This window comes from Lathyrus oleraceus, chromosome 1, assembly GCF_024323335.1.
Source record: "Lathyrus oleraceus cultivar Zhongwan6 chromosome 1, CAAS_Psat_ZW6_1.0, whole genome shotgun sequence".
NCBI classification, from domain to species: domain Eukaryota; kingdom Viridiplantae; phylum Streptophyta; class Magnoliopsida; order Fabales; family Fabaceae; genus Lathyrus; species Lathyrus oleraceus.
This window is the reverse complement of record NC_066579.1, coordinates 205,397,318-205,413,944: the sequence shown is the minus strand read 5'-3', so window position 1 is coordinate 205,413,944 and position 16,627 is coordinate 205,397,318. Positions and strand designations below refer to the sequence as shown.

Sequence of the window (16,627 nt, the reverse complement as noted above, 5' to 3'; positions counted from 1 at the left end):
TTGGAAAGAATGAATTCAATTTTCTCTTCACCTACTTCGAAGGTGAGTCTTCCTCGTTTTACGTCTATGATTGCACCGGCAGTTGCTAAGAATGGTCTTCCTAGTATAATAGGTGTAGTATCATCTTCTCTAATGTCCATAATTGTGAAGTCAGTGGGAATGTAAAACTGACCTATGCGTACGGGAACGTTTTCAAGGATTCCTACAGGATATTTGATGGAATGATCTGCTAGTTGTACAGACATCTTGGTCGGTCTTAATTCTCCCATTTCCAGTCTCTTACATATGGATAAAGGCATAACGCTAATTCCGGCTCCTAAATCGCATAAGGCTTTGTCGATGACAAATTTTCCTATGTGACAGGGTATAGAGAAGCTACCTGGATCCTTGAGTTTAGGGGGCATGTTTTGAATTATAGCGCTACATTCGGCAGGGAGTGTAACGGTTTCACTATCCTCAAGTTTCCTTTTATTAGAAAGAATTTCTTTTAAGAATTTAGCATATGAGGGCATCTGCGTAATAGCTTCGGTAAATGGAATTGTAACGTTTAATTGCTTAAGGAGATCAACAAATTTTCTGAATTGGCCTACATCTTTGGTTTTAACAAGCCTTTGAGGGTAAGGTATAGGTGGTTTGTAAGGTGGTGGAGGTACATAAGGTTCCTTCTTTTCTAGGGTTTCCTTATTACTCTCTTCCTTTTCCTTAGGTTCACTTTCCTCAGTAGATTTCTTAGGGTTTTGGTTTTCTATCCTTGGATCAGACGGTCCTTCCACTTCCGTTCCACTTCTTAATATAATTGCATGAGCTTGGCTTCTCGGATTAGGTTGGGGCTGTCCAGGGAATGTACCAGTTGGTGCAGCAGTAGGTGCTTGTTGTTGAGCTACTTGAGATATTTGGGTTTCTAACATTTTGTTATGGGTAGCCAAGGCATCTACTTTGCTTGCTAGTTGTTTAAGTTGTTCGCCAGTGTGTATGTTCTGGTTTAAGAAATCTTTATTGGTTTGTTGTTGGGAAGCTATAAAGTTTTCCATCATGATTTCCAAGTTGGATTTTCTAGGGGTATTATTGTTAGGATTTGGTTTCTGATATCCCGGAGGTATAGATGGGGTTTGATTCGGAGACTGTCCAGGTGTGTATAAAGCATTATTACTCTTATATGAAAAGTTTGGATGATTCTTCCAATTTGGGTTATAGGTATTCGAATAGGGGCTTCCTTGAGCATAGTTTACTTGCTCTGTTTGGATTCTAGTCAAGAGTTGACATTCCGCAGGAGTGTGGCCTTGGATTCCACAGACCTCGCAATTCTGAGTTATAGCAACCACGGCGGTTGGTGGTGATACGTTTAAACTTTCAATTTTCTGGACCAAAGCATCCACTTTTGCATTGACGTGATCAAGGTTACTTATCTCGTACATGCCAGTTTTCGGTTGAGGTTTTTCCACTGTTGTTCGTTCGGTTCCCCACTGATAGTGGTTTTGGGCCATGCTCTCGATAAGCTGGTAAGCATCAGCATAAGGTTTGTTCATTAGTGCACCACCTGCAGCGGCGTCTATTGTCAACCTTGTATTGTATAAGAGACCATTATAAAATGTGTGAATTACTAACCAGTCTTCCAAACCATGGTGTGGGCAAAGTCTCATCATGTCTTTGTATCTTTCCCATGCTTCGAAAAGAGACTCGTTGTCTTTCTGTTTAAATCCGTTTATCTGGGCTCTTAACATAGCTGTTTTGCTTGGCGGAAAATATCGGGCAAGAAAAACTTTCTTCAACTCGTTCCATGTGGTGACTGAGTTGGAAGGAAGAGATTGAAGCCATCTTCTAGCGCTATCTCTTAATGAGAAAGGAAAAAGACGAAGTCGAATTGCCTCTGAAGTGACACCATTAGCTTTAACAGTATCAGCATATTGAACAAATACGGATAAATGAAGGTTTGGATCTTCGGTAAGATTTCCAGAGAATTGGTTCTGTTGCACAGCCTGCAACAGTGAAGGTTTAAGTTCAAAGTTGTTTGCTTCGATTGCGGGCGGAGCAATACTTGAATGCGGTTCATCTTGCGATGGAGCGGCGTAATCTCTAAGAGCACGAGCTGGTTCTGCCATCTCGGTTAAAGAAGGAAAAATGTTTTTGATATCAGGAAGGTTTATAGGAGGGAGATTGTTTTCAGCACGATATTCCCGAATTCGTCGTAAGACTCGGAGATATAGTTCGATATCGTTGATTCGTAAATAGAGCGGTTCGCCTTGAGAGCGAGTGCGTGGCATACAAATCAACGAAAGAAAGAATAGAAGGAAAAAGAAACCTTAGTCTCTACAGCGTAACGGAAGAGTTACGATATCGATTGAATAAAAGTCCCCGGCAACGGCGCCAAAAACTTGATCGCTCGACTGTGTGAGTCGAGAATGGGATACAAACTGCAAGTGCACAGTTCTATCGCGTAGTTTTAAAAGATATCGATCCCACAGGGACTTATGAATCGATGTACCGTTATCTAAGGTTACTACGTAAATCTAAGGTGAAAATGTTTGATTGTTTGGGGAAGGGAGCTAAGAGCTAAACTAATATCTAGATTAAATATCAATAAAACGGATATCGGTATGTAGTTCGTCAAAACTAGGGAATCAATTCCTTGTCGGTCTCTCGGTTTTAAAATAAATCGTTTCGACTAACTTTATTGGTTAAAGGTTTTATCTCAAACTCTCGCTCTGTTGAAGAAACCATGATCTTATGTTAATGTTGCTGTCACTTATAATTAAGTCAAAAATCATATTTTGAAAACAATAAAGTTGCAGAAACTCTTTTTAAGAAAATACTGACCGTTTTAAACACCCTTATCTCAAACTTTCGCTCTGTTGACTTAGGTTATACAATTAAATCTAAATGCTTAACTCTCGTCCTCACATTCAATCTTTAAAAATACTTTTTGGAAAAAGGTCAGAATTTAATTAATTCTAAAACTTGCTCTCGCCCTGAGATAGATTTAATGACTAACTTACACTGTCCAGTTAAAACCTCAAACTCTCGCTCTGTTGGTTTCAACTTCTTTATGTCTTTTACTTTTGTAAAAAATCTTGTTATTAAACCTGTAAGTTAAGACCATAAAAAGATTGATTCTAATTTTAAGTTTGAATAGACCGACTTAGTTTTGATCCCTCTTTCTGCTTACTTTACATACCGATACCTAGGCAAATTAGCCAGACATGCTAAATAAATAAGAATCTATATCATGCATAAACAGACTCATTCCAGGCATGCAATGTAAATAAACAGTAGAATAAAGCATAAAAATTAAATAACAATTAAAGAACCTGAATGCGTAATACAATGGTCTTGAACACTCCACCACAAGCCGGTAGGATTTGTTCTTCGATTCTTCAATTAAACAGTAAATTAAATCAAGGAAATAAAAAAAACTCGAAAATAACGTAAGGTTAAATCCGGTATAAAGTTGCCCAGTAGTTTCCGGTGTAGAAACTACTACGCGAAAAATATCTAAAAGCTAAGAACGGGGAAAATAAATTGCAAGGGAAAAAGAAAACAAAGCTTGCAAAATAAAATAAATAAAGTGAACGATGCTGGAAAGGAAGAAAAATAGGCAAAGGCGTGAAAAAATAAATTTGGCAGAGCTTCCGCAAGACTGAGCGTGCAAAAACTGTGTGTCTGGAAGTTCCCAATTTGCTGCTATTTATAAGCTGCTGGTGTAACCACTTTTCAAGGGTTTCCGCGTGCATGGTAGTAGGCTTCCGAGGGTTAAGCGTGAGTGGAAGTGGGCTTCAACGTGGTCAGTTGAGTTCCTTGCGCCAAAAATATAGAGGACTGGTGTGACGTTCGTCACACCATGTGTGACGTCCGTCACAAGGCTGCTTCGCGTGACGCTCGTCACGCGTCCTGTGACGTCCGTCACAGGCACAGCATTGGTGACTTGTGCGCTTTGGGCTGGGCTTTGGCCTTTGGTTCCTTTTCTCTCCTTTTTGTTGCTTTTTACCCCTCCTTTTCTTCCCTTTTTCACTTTTGCTTCAAAATGGTTACCTGATATAAACAGAAGAGAAATACTGCATAATATCTGATAAAATGGGATAAATTAGCGTAAATGATAAAATAATTTAATTGAATTAAGTCTTAAAAAGCGATATAATTTCGTGTTATCAAGTATGCCCAATTTTGTTGACTATGCTGCAGTCAGTATTTTCATTGGAGGAAATCCAGTTCCTACTCTGTTGGCTGACACTTACTATGCTATTCACAGTAGGCATGGTAAGGGTGGGGCTATCAGGTGTTGTCTCCCGCTTTTGCTCAGATGGTTCTTGTCTCTCCTGCCAGTCAGTGGACCTTTTGTGGATGCTCAGAGCACGCATAAGTGGACTCAGAGGGTTATGTCTCTTACCTCCTATGATATCAGGTGGCAATCTTACCGGATGGATGTGCGTAACGTCATTATGAGCTGTGGAGGATTCCGTAATGTGCCACTCGTAGGGACTAGGGGTTGCATCAATTACAACCCGGTTCTTTCTCTTCGCCAGTTGGGGTTTGTGATGAAGGGAAGACCAGTTGAGGCTGAGGTAGCTGAAAGTGTGTATTTTGAGAAGCAGAGTGACCCAGCCAGATTGGAGCAGATAGGGAGAGCTTGGAAGTCTATTGGTGTGAAGGATGGATCTGTCTTAGGGAAGAAGTTTGCCGTTGCTATGCCTGATTACACTGATTGGGTCAAGGAGAGAGTAGGAACTTTGTTGTTACCCTACGATAGGATGGAGCAGTTGCAGGAGCAACCACCTTTGATCCTTGCTGAGAGTGTGCCTGCGGAGCACTACAAGCAAGCCCTGATGGAGAATCGCCGTTTGAGAGAGAAGGAGCAAGATACCCAGATGGAGTTGTACAAAGCCAAAGCTGATAGGTTGAATTTGGCTCATCAACTCAGAGGAGTGCGAGGAGAAGATGCTAGCAGACTGAGAAGCAAGAAGAGATCCTACGAGGAGGTGGAGAGCATGTTAGATGCAGAACACCGGGAGTGCTTGAGGCTGCAGAGAGTTGAGGCCAGCTATTAGAAGAAGATCAGAGACTTGGAGAAGCAACTCAGAGATAAAGACATCCAGTTGAAGAAGGAAGTAGACTTGAGACAGGCATCAGAGAACCACCTTGGAGGAGAAGTGGTAGAGCTTAGACGACAACTGAAGGAGAAGATCACTCTTTTGCCAGAATGTTCAGAATGTGACCTGTTGATAGACCAGTGTCAGTACTTGAAGACTCTCATTCCGGGAGGCCGTTTGTCTTAGCTTGTATCTTTGATGTGTATGTTGAGAATCACCTCCAGGCTTGTTGGATGGGATTCATTGTTGTACTCCGATTGTTTGGATTTTCTTTGTCGACTTTGTTGTATGATCCTGTTACTCATATAGATGAGGTTGTTGGTTTCACCTTGTACTCATCACTCTTGTGTATGTTGTTTCTGTGCTTCTGTGTTGTTCTTGCTGCAGGTTGCCATCTTTTGAGGATGACTCAGGCTCTTTGAATGCCTGAGAAATGAACATATCATGTGCATCATACGCATCATTAGCACCATACTCATATCATTTTGCATAACAGGTGTACTTGGTCGTGACTTCTCACTCTGGTTCCTGTTTTAGGCAGGATAGCTGATCAACGTCCGCACCGCTACTCAACAAGACTGAATCAACAGAGAGGTATGGATCAAGTTCAAGCTGAGTTGGCTGAGATGAAGGCTAACATGGCCCAGTTCATGAATATGATGCAAGGGGTTGCACAAGGTCAAGAAGAACTTCGAGCCCTGGTTCAGAGACAAGAGGCTGCAATTCCACCGGTCAACCATGCTCCGCCAGAGGGAGGCCCGGTCAATGATAACAATGTTGCTGCTGTTGTACCCATCAACAACTATGCTGTAGGTGATGAGTTGGGGGGTATTCGAATCAACGGTCAACCTATTGCTCCAGATGCCGCTAATGCCAGAGCAGTCCGTGCCCCGGCCCGTAATCCTGCTCCGATTGTTGACAGACAAGAGGATATGTTCACTCTGCTCAGTGAAGACGAAGACGTTCTGGGAAGGGTTGATGAGAGGGATCGTAAAGTTGATGCCCTTGCTGAGAAAATTAGAGCTATGGAATGTCAGAATTCTCTCGGTTTTGATGTTACCAATATGGGGTTGGTGGAAGGTTTGAGAATCCCTTACAAGTTCAAAGCACCGTCCTTCGATAAATACAACGGTACTTCTTGCCCTCGCACCCATGTGCAGGCTTATTATCGAAAAATCTCTGCGTATACAGATGATGAAAAGATGTGGATGTATTTTTTCCAAGATAGTCTATCTGGGGCTTCTTTAGACTGGTACATGGAATTAAAGAGAGATTCGATCCGATGCTGGAGGGATCTGGGTGAGGCCTTCTTGAGGCAATATAAACATAACATGGACATGGCGCCTAGCCGGACTCAGCTGCAGAGTCTATGTCAGAAATCCGGAGAGAGCTTCAAGGAGTACGCCCAGAGGTGGCGTGAACTGGCTGCTAGAGTTCAACCTCCTATGCTGGAGAGGGAGTTGACAGACATGTTTATCGGTACTCTTCAGGGTGTGTTTATGGACCGGATGGGGAGCTGCCCATTCGGTAGTTTTTCAGATGTTGTCATTTGTGGAGAGAGGACTGAGAGCTTGATTAAAACTGGGAAGATCCAAGATGTTGGTTCCTCTTCTTCTAAGAAGTCGTTTGCTGGGGCACCTCGTCGAAGAGAGGGTGAAACTAATGCTGTTCAACACCGCAGAGATCAGAACAGAAGTGAATACCGTCAAGTTGCTGCATTGACCATTCCGGCACCTCAACCTCGTCAACAACAACAGCAAAGAGTTCAACAACCGCAACAACAACAACAGCAACGTCCGTATCAGCCCAGACAAAGGATGCCTGATCGACGTTTTGATTCGCTACCCATGTCGTACGCCGAACTGCTGCCCGAACTACTCAGGTTGGGGTTGGTTGAGTTGCGTACAATGGCTCCGCCTACAGTATTGCCTCCTGGGTATGACGCCAACGTCCGTTGTGACTTTCACTCTGGGGCACCAGGGCATCATACTGAGAAGTGTCGGGCTCTCCAGCACAAGGTCCAAGATTTGATCGATGCCAAGGCGATCAACTTCGCTCCAGTGCCTAACGTCGTAAACAACCCTATGCCTCAGCATGGTGGGCATAGAGTGAACAATATTGAGGGGAAAGAAGCTGAAGATCTGGTTGTTAATGTTGATGATGTTCAGACTTCTCTGCTAGTTGTGAAGGGTCGTCTGCTGAATGGGGGTATCTACTCGGGCTGTGATGAGGATTGTTTGGGCTGTGCCGAATCTGAGAATGGTTGCGACCAGTTAAGGGCCGATATCCAGGGTATGATGGATGAGGGTTGTTTGCAATTCAGTAGGGCTGTAAAAGATCGTGGGACAGTATCAACTATCACCATTTACTTTAAACCAACTGAAGGACGTGGACAAAGGGTCGTTAGTGCACCTGCAACAAATGGTACCCCAGTTACCATTTCCGTGCCTGTAACCATCAGTGCTCCAACTACTATCGTTGCGTCTGGAAGAAGGGCTGTTGAGAATAGTAGAGTCGTGCCGTGGAAGTATGATAATGCTTACCGCAGTAACAGAAGGGCTGAAAGTCAGACGAGACCAGTGAATCAAGCTCTAGTGACAATTGGTTTACCGAATAGAGTTCCTGCAACTGTTGGTCCGGCTGTGGATAATGTAGGGGGTCCAGGAGGTTTTACCAGAAGCGGTCGTCTGTTCGCACCGCAGCCTTTGAGGGACAATAATGCTGAGGCTCTCGCCAAAGCAAAGGGTAAGCAAGCTGTGGTTGAGGAAGAACCTGTCCAGAAGGAAGCGCCCGAGGGGTCATTTGAGAAGGACGTGGAGGAGTTTATGAAGATAATCAAGAAGAGTGACTACAAGATTGTAGATCAGTTGAATCAAACTCCGTCCAAGATTTCTATACTTTCACTGTTGTTGTGCTCTGAGGTACACCGTAATGCCTTGCTGAATATGTTGAATCTGGCTTACGTGCCTCAGGAGATTTCTGTCAATCAACTGGAGGGTGTGATGGCCAATGTGAGCACCAGGCATGGTGTAGGATTCACCAACCTGGACTTACCGCCTGAAGGGCGGAACCATAACAAAGCCTTGCACATCACCATGGAGTGCAAGGGGGAAGTGTTGTCTCACGTATTGGTAGACACCGGGTCGTCGCTGAATGTGTTGCCTAAGCAGATTCTGAAGAAGATTGATGTGGAAGGGTTTGTGCTTACTCCCAGTGACCTGATCGTTCGTGCTTTCGACGGCTCCAAACGTTCTGTGTGTGGGGAAGTTACCTTGCCTGTGAAGATAGGTCCTGAGGTATTCGATATCATCTTCTATGTTATGGACATCCAGCCCGCCTATAGTTGTTTATTGGGGCGTCCATGGATTCATGCAGCAGGGGCAGTCTCGTCGACTCTCCATCAAAAGCTCAAGTATGTCTGGAACGGTCAGATTGTAACCGTGTGCGGTGAAGAAGAGATTCTGGTGAGTCATCTATCCTCGTTCAAATATGTTGAGGTGGATGGCGAGATCCACGAAACCTTATGCCAGGCGTTTGAGACTGTGGCTCTTGAGAAAGTGGCGTACGCTGAGCAGAGGAAGCCAGGTGCTTCAATTACTTCTTATAAGCAGGCTAAGGAGGTTGTTGATTCTGGCAAAGCTGAAGGCTGGGGCAAGATGGTGGATTTGCCTGTCAAAGAAGACAAATTTGGCGTTGGTTACGAGCCTCTCCAAGCAGAGCAGAATGGTCAAGCGGGTCCGAGTACCTTTACCAGCGCTGGGCTGATGAATCATGGCGACGTCTCTGCAACCGGTAGTGAAGACTGTGACAATGATTGTGATCTGGACAACTGGGTTCGCCCGTGCGCACCAGGGGGGTCTATCAACACCTGGACGGCTGAAGAAATGGTTCAAGTTACCCTTCTGACAGAGTAATTTTCTGTTGTTTTTTCATTTTGCATGAAAATCCTACGATCTGCCCAAGGCGTAGTGATTCATTGTAGGGCCTCATCATGTTTTAATGATTATCATTAATGAAGGACATTTTTTGCAATCAAACTTTGTGATCCCTGTCTTTCTATTTTTTTGTTTTCATCCTTTTTCAAAAACAATAAAAATGGCAATGTTTTTGTTTTTTGTGACTTTATTGAACTCTCTTTCTAAAACAAAGCATTAAACATGCAGAAGCGATCTTATGGCATTCACTATGAACAGTTCTGTTATGGCTCAGTATGATTTCGACAATCCCATCTACCAAGCTGAAGAGGAGAGTGAGGAGGACTGTGAACTCCCCGCAGAATTGGTCAGATTGCTGAGGCAGGAGGAAAGGGTCATCCAACCTCATCAGGAGGAGTTGGAGGTTGTTAATTTGGGTACTGAGGACGCCAAAAGAGAAATCAAGATTGGGGCTGCTTTAGAGGACTCTGTCAAGAGGAGGCTGATTGAGATGCTGAGAGCATATGTGGAGATATTCGCCTGGTCATATCAAGATATGCCTGGGTTGGATACAGACATTGTGGTGCATCGATTACCTCTTGGAGAAGGATGTCCTTCGGTCAAGCAGAAGCTTCGTAGAACGAGTCCTGATATGGCAGCTAAGATCAAGGAAGAGGTTCAGAAGCAGTGGGATGCGGGTTTTTTGGCTGTTACAAGTTATCCCCCATGGGTGGCCAACATCGTTCCTGTACCGAAGAAGGATGGCAAAGTCAGAATGTGTGTCGATTACCGGGATTTGAATAGAGCGAGTCCGAAAGATGATTTCCCATTACCTCACATTGATGTATTGGTTGATAATACGGCTCAATCCTCGGTATTCTCTTTCATGGATGGTTTCTCTGGATATAATCAGATCAAGATGGCGCCAGAGGACATGGAAAAGACGACATTCATTACACCTTGGGGCACGTTCTGTTATAAGGTGATGCCATTTGGGCTAAAGAATGCTGGTGCTACCTATCAGAGGGCAATGACGACTCTTTTTCATGACATGATGCACAAAGAAATTGAAGTGTACGTAGATGATATGATCGTGAAGTCGCAGACAGAAGAGGAGCACTTGGTTAATTTGCAGAAGCTGTTTGATCGGTTGAGAAAGTTCAAGCTGAGGTTGAATCCGAACAAGTGTACGTTTGGGGTGAGATCAGGGAAGCTTTTAGGCTTCATTGTCAGTGAGAAAGGGATTGAGGTTGATCCAGCAAAAGTCAAAGCTATTCAAGAGATGCCTGAACCGAAAACGGAGAAGCAAGTCCGTGGGTTTTTAGGGAGGTTGAACTACATTGCAAGGTTCATATCTCACCTAACTGCCACATGTGAACCAATTTTCAAACTGCTCAGAAAGAATCAGGCGATCAAGTGGAATGATGATTGTCAGAAGGCTTTTGACAAGATTAAAGAGTATTTACAGAAACCTCCAATCCTTATACCTCCAGTTCCAGGGAGACCTCTGATAATGTACCTGTCAGTGACTGAGAACTCGATGGGGTGTGTATTGGGACAGCATGACGAGTCTGGTCGAAAAGAGCATGCCATATACTACCTTAGCAAAAAGTTTACCGACTGTGAAACAAGATATTCACTGCTCGAGAAAACTTGCTGTGCTTTGGCCTGGGCTGCTCGCCGACTGAGGCAGTATATGTTGAACCATACTACCTTATTGATTTCTAAGATGGATCCAGTGAAGTACATCTTTGAGAAACCGGCTCTCACCGGACGCGTTGCTCGTTGGCAGATGATTCTAACAGAATATGATATTCAGTATACGTCACAAAAGGCCATCAAAGGTAGTATTCTGTCAGACTACCTCGCCGAGCAACCGATTGAAGATTATCAGCCTATGATGTTTGAATTCCCTGATGAAGACATCATGTATCTTAAGATGAAAGATTGCGAAGAGCCTCTTGTCGAGGAAGGACCGGATCCGGATGACAAATGGACACTGATGTTTGATGGGGCTGTGAATATGAATGGTAACGGTGTTGGGGCAGTATTGATCAATCCTAAAGGTGCTCATATACCTTTTTCTGCCAGATTGACGTTTGACGTCACCAACAACGAAGCTGAGTATGAGGCTTGTATCATGGGGATAGAAGAAGCCATTGATCTGAGGATCAAAACTCTTGATATATTTGGGGATTCCGCTCTAGTGGTCAATCAAGTCAATGGAGATTGGAATACGAATCAGCCGCATTTGATTCCGTATAGAGATTACACCAGAAGAATATTGACGTTCTTCAAGAAGGTGAAGTTGTATCATGTCCCCCGGGATGAGAATCAAATGGCTGATGCCTTGGCTACTTTGTCGTCTATGATCAAAGTTCATTGGTGGAATCATGTGCCACATGTTGTGGTGAATCGACTCGAGAGGCCTGCGTATGTGTTTGCAGCCGAGTCTGTTGTGATTGATGAGAAGCCGTGGTATTATGACATCAAGAACTTCCTCAAGACTCAGGAGTATCCTGAAGGTGCGTCGAAGAATGACAAGAAAACCCTGAGAAGGCTAGCTGGAAGCTTCTATTTGAATCAGGATGATGTGCTGTATAAGAGAAACTTTGACATGGTCTTGCTCAGATGCGTGGACAGACCCGAGGCGGACATGTTAATGCAAGAAGTTCATGAAGGTTCCTTCGGTACTCATGCCGGCGGACATGCAATGGCTAAGAAATTGTTGAGAGCGGGTTATTACTGGATGACTATGGAATCCGATTGTTTCAAGTATGCTTGGAAGTGCCATAAGTGTCAAATTTATGCTGATAAGGTGCATGTACCACCAAGCCCTCTGAATGTCATGAATTCGCCTTGGCCGTTTGCCATGTGGGGCATTGATATGATTGGGAAGATTGAGCCAACTGCTTCGAATGGACATCGCTTCATCTTGGTCGCGATTGACTATTTCACCAAATGGGTGGAAGCAGCTTCCTATGCTAACGTTACCAAACAAGTGGTTACCCGGTTCATCAAGAAAGAAATCATATGTCGTTATGGAGTTCCTGAGAGAATCATCACTGACAATGGTTCGAATCTCAATAACAAGATGATGAAAGAGCTTTGTAAAGATTTCAAGATTGAACATCATAATTCTTCTCCTTACAGACCGGAGATGAATGGTGCTGTAGAAGCGGCAAACAAGAATATCAAGAAGATTGGCAGAAGATGGTCGTTACGTACAAGGATTGGCATGAGATGCTGCCTTTCGCTTTGCATGGGTACCGTACCTCAGTACGTACGTCGACCGGGGCAACCCCTTACTCCCTTGTGTATGGTATGGAAGCTGTCCTACCTGTTGAAGTGGAGATTCCTTCTCTGAGAGTTTTATTGGATGTCAAGCTGGACGAAGCCGAGTGGATTCGAACAAGGTTTAACGAGTTGAGCCTTATCGAGGAGAGACGGCTAGCAGCTGTATGTCATGGACAGTTGTATCAGAGAAGGATGAAGCGAGCCTTTGATCAGAAAGTGCGTCCTCGAAGCTATCAGATCGGTGATCTAGTTTTGAAGAGGATCCTCCCTCCCGGTACAGATAACAGGGGCAAGTGGACTCCTAATTATGAAGGTCCATATGTTGTGAAAAAGGTATTCTCCGGTGGAGCCTTGATGCTTACAACTATGGATGGTGAAGATTTTCCGTCTCCTGTTAACTCAGATGTAGTCAAAAAATACTTCGCATAAATTGACCCGCTGGACAAAAAGAATAAAAGAGTCCAGGCAAAAAATGGGCATCCCGGCGAACCAAAAAACAGAAAAAAAAGGTTCGGGCAAAAATTAGGGATAAAAATGAAAAGAATTTGTACACCCGGTAAGTCGAAAACCCGTAAGGGCGGCTTAGGCAAAAATGGGTATCCCGGTGGATTGAAAACCCGAAAGGGCGATCCAGCCAAAAGAGGGATTAAAGCGAAGATTACAGTCTGAGTTGTCTGTACTTCATCAAGCTTTGTCATCTGCCATCTCGAAAGATGTGATCCGTCCAGTCATTCTTCTCAGAAAGCAAGGAGTTGGGAGGAAAACTGATGATCTGTGAGTTATAACAGAATTGGGAAATAGTGGATGCCGTGTTCACATTGCCATTAGGATAGATCTTTCCTTTTGTGCGCAATTACCTCTTTCTAGGAATTGCCTCCCAATGTATTTGCCTTTTCAGGCGCATTTTCAATCAATAAAAGTCGTTATTCAGATAAATGGCTCTTTTGTTTTTATTTTTACTGTTTTGTTTGCAAAAATGTCCGAATTTTTGATAAGCATTGCATATAAGAACATGAAGGCTACACAATAACGTGCAAAAAGACAAAACATTTGAAAATCATTTTGAATGTTGAGGACACTTGAGCGTATCTTGTCCATGTATCCCCTGGGGGCATTTTGTTGTGCTGTTTTTCAGGATTGGCATCTGTGAGGACGTTTCCTCAGCAGATATTTTCCCCAAGCAAGTTTGGAAGCTATCAGAGCTATGTTCCCCTGCGGAGACGTCTGTGGATAGTGCCTTCTATTCCCCAACAGATCTAAGGATTGCCTATCCCCCAGCAGGCCTGTATTTGCCGATTTCCTCCCCGAGTGAGGCAGGTTCATTGAAATTTATCTCCAGCATTTATCCTATCTGTGGACTGAAGGATATCCCCAGCGGAGTTTACCTTTCCCCGGCAGCAGTGCTATTCTCCAACATGAGTGAGAAGTCGTTGCTCTCCCTACAGTGTCTCCCCGCAGAGTTGGAGTACCCGATCAGTTTTGGCTCCCCAGCCGGAGTTTTTCATCATTTTTGCATTTTTGCATTTTAGTGATCATTGCATCCTCAAACTGCGTAACATTCCCATTCAATATGGAGCATTACGCCATAGAAAAATTCAAACATATGCATTCATGTGTTAACCCAATCAGACCGTATCCCCGGCAGAGGCGGATCATTTCATTCAACATCAGAACAGCAAGTCTGCTACAGTTGCTCTTAACAGCATTCAGGATTGATATCCCCACAGAGGTTTATTACCTCACCCGTTGGCGACAGAAAGTTTGTTTCTCCCCAGTGAGACCCCCAGCAAGTGGTCAACCTTGCCTTGACATATCTAAGATGTCGTTCTTGTGATACCGGTAAGTGTCATGTCAGCACCCGCGTGTGTTTCTTTGTTTGGTGTCGGTAAACACCATTGTTTCGGTATCTGTAAACATCGGGTATTCTCCCCAGTCATCGGTAAATGTCTGGTCATCATTTTTGGTGTCGGTAAACACCATTGTTTCGGTGTCTGTAAACATCGGGTATTCTCCCCAGTCATCGGTAAATGCCTGGTCATCATTTTTGGTGTCGGTAAACACCATTGTTTCGGTGTCTGTAAACATCGGGTATTCTCCCCAGTCATCAGTAAATGTCTGGTCATCATTTTTGGTGTCGGTAAACACCATTGTTTCGGTGTCTGTAAACATCGGGTTTTCTCCCCAGTCATCGGTAAATGTCTGGTCATTTTTTGATGTCGGTAAACATCATCTTTCGATGTCGGTAAACATCGAGTCTTTTCTGCAGACATCGGTAAATGTCTGATAATCCCCAGCTAGAGATCCCCAGTAGAGTCATCGGTAAATGTCCTATCTGGTTTCCAGTTGCAAATATTTGTTTTTTCCCTTAGTGAAGTGTTCCCCGGTCATCGGTAAATGTCTGGTTGTTTGTTTTGATGTCGGTAAACATCATCTTTCGATGTCGGTAAACGTCGAGTCTCATCCCAGTCATCGGTAAATGTCTGGTCATGCTTTGTTTCCTTGTTGATAAAATCAAGATCCCCAGAAGTCGTCGGTAAACGTCTTGTCTGATTACACCACAAAGATTTTGTTCCTCCCCAAGTGGAGACGCCATCGGTAAATGGCCCCGTATGCTTCGATATCGGTAAATATTGAATGCCCAGTTTTATCCGCCATCGATAAATGGCCCCGTTTTCTTCGATATCGGTAAATAGCGGATCCCCAGTTGCAGTAGCCATCGGTAAATGGTCGGGTTGAAGTTGATATCGGTAAATGTCAAGTTTCTTTGAAGCCACCATCGGTAAATGGTTTTGCTTCCTTTTACATCAGAAGTTGTTTCCCAGCAGCCATCGGTAAATGGTCTTGCTGAAGTTGATATCGGTAAATATCAAGTTACCAGTTTCTAACCATCGGTAAATGGTTTCGCCTTTCTGAAGTTGTCAATTGCAGGCGTCATCGGTAAATGACGTGGTTCTTCTTGTATCATATCCGGCAGAGTGCAAATTTCTACGGTTCTTGGTATTCAATCCCTGTTTACCCTGGAAGTCTGACAGCCGTTGCTATCATCCGTTCGGGTTCCCAGCTGATTGAATAGGGGCAGCTGTAGCACCTCAAATTTGCACCTATCATTGTACATAAATTTTCATTATTAGGTCATTAACATTTAACATAGTCCACTGCATAGCATTGCATTGTCCTTTGCCCCAAGTGCAAGATCATCAGACAGATTAGGTCAAACTGGTCAGGAGATCAGTCAGTCGAGCAAGCAAGTACAATTTCCAAGGAAACAAGGCCCTAGGATTGGTCCAACATGTTCACATGACCTAGGGATCCTTTGGAAGTGTTTTGGTCAAGGGTTGGATGTTCAGAAGTCATCAGTCAATGCACAGTCAGTCAGAAACCCTAAAAAGTCAAACTTGGTCAACTGTGACTGATTTTTATGGTTTTGATGATGGAATTTGGTTTGAAAGGGCTCATTCATGTCCATATAGGCCTCATATAACATGTCAAACATCATCATGGAAGAATTTGAAGCCAGACAAGAAATTTCCAAAAATAGAAAGTTGACCTGTAATTGGAATTTGCCAAAAATGGAAAGTCTTGATCCTCAAACTTACATCATGATACAAGCTTCAAATGAATTTTTGCCTAACATGAAAGTTGAAGATCTTGTTCTCCCATTTCCAAAAAGTCCAAGAACACTTAATTCCCATGTATGGTTGGCAAGTTATGATCGAATCATTTTCAGAAATGTTTGAACTTCAAAAGGCCATATCTCTCAAACCATTTGGCCAAATTGGGTCGGGTTTTTTGCAACAAGTCACATTTGATCCCCTCTTTCCAAATATGCAACCATCATTCACCAAAACATCATAGATCAAAATGGCATTTTTGAACTTACATGAATTAATTTCAAGTGAGGTTGAAATTTGACTTTTTAAAATAACCATTTTTAATCATTTTGGCCAATTGAGATTGACTAGGAATCATATTTTGGACATGTTCAAGGCCCATTTTCGCAGCTACAGCTCATGCACCATGCCACTTGAGTGAAATTAGCAAAAGGACACTTTTTACCAACTCCAATTCCACTTTTTCATTAACCTTGATTAGTACCATTAAACAGAGTATATATACATCATTTTCTCTCTGAAAGAAACCCTAGCAGCCACCAGTATCATACAGAAAACTCACTTTCTCTCATTTCACCATTTGATTCATTTTGCATTTTTCTACCAAAAAACTCAAAGGAGCAAGGTTCTTGGTCATTTGCCTCATCACTCATCACCATTTTGAGCACATTGCAAGCTTTATTCCATAGCTGTAACAGCATTTTCGAGTTCTGTTTCACCAAGC

The 16,627-nt window shown here is 43.4% G+C and overlaps 1 pseudogene; it reads left to right on the top strand.

The window, feature by feature from the left end:
- Positions 1–1,614: 1,614 nt before the first annotated feature.
- Positions 1,615–1,714, top strand: LOC127116431 (uncharacterized; annotated as a pseudogene).
- Positions 1,715–16,627: the final 14,913 nt, after the last annotated feature.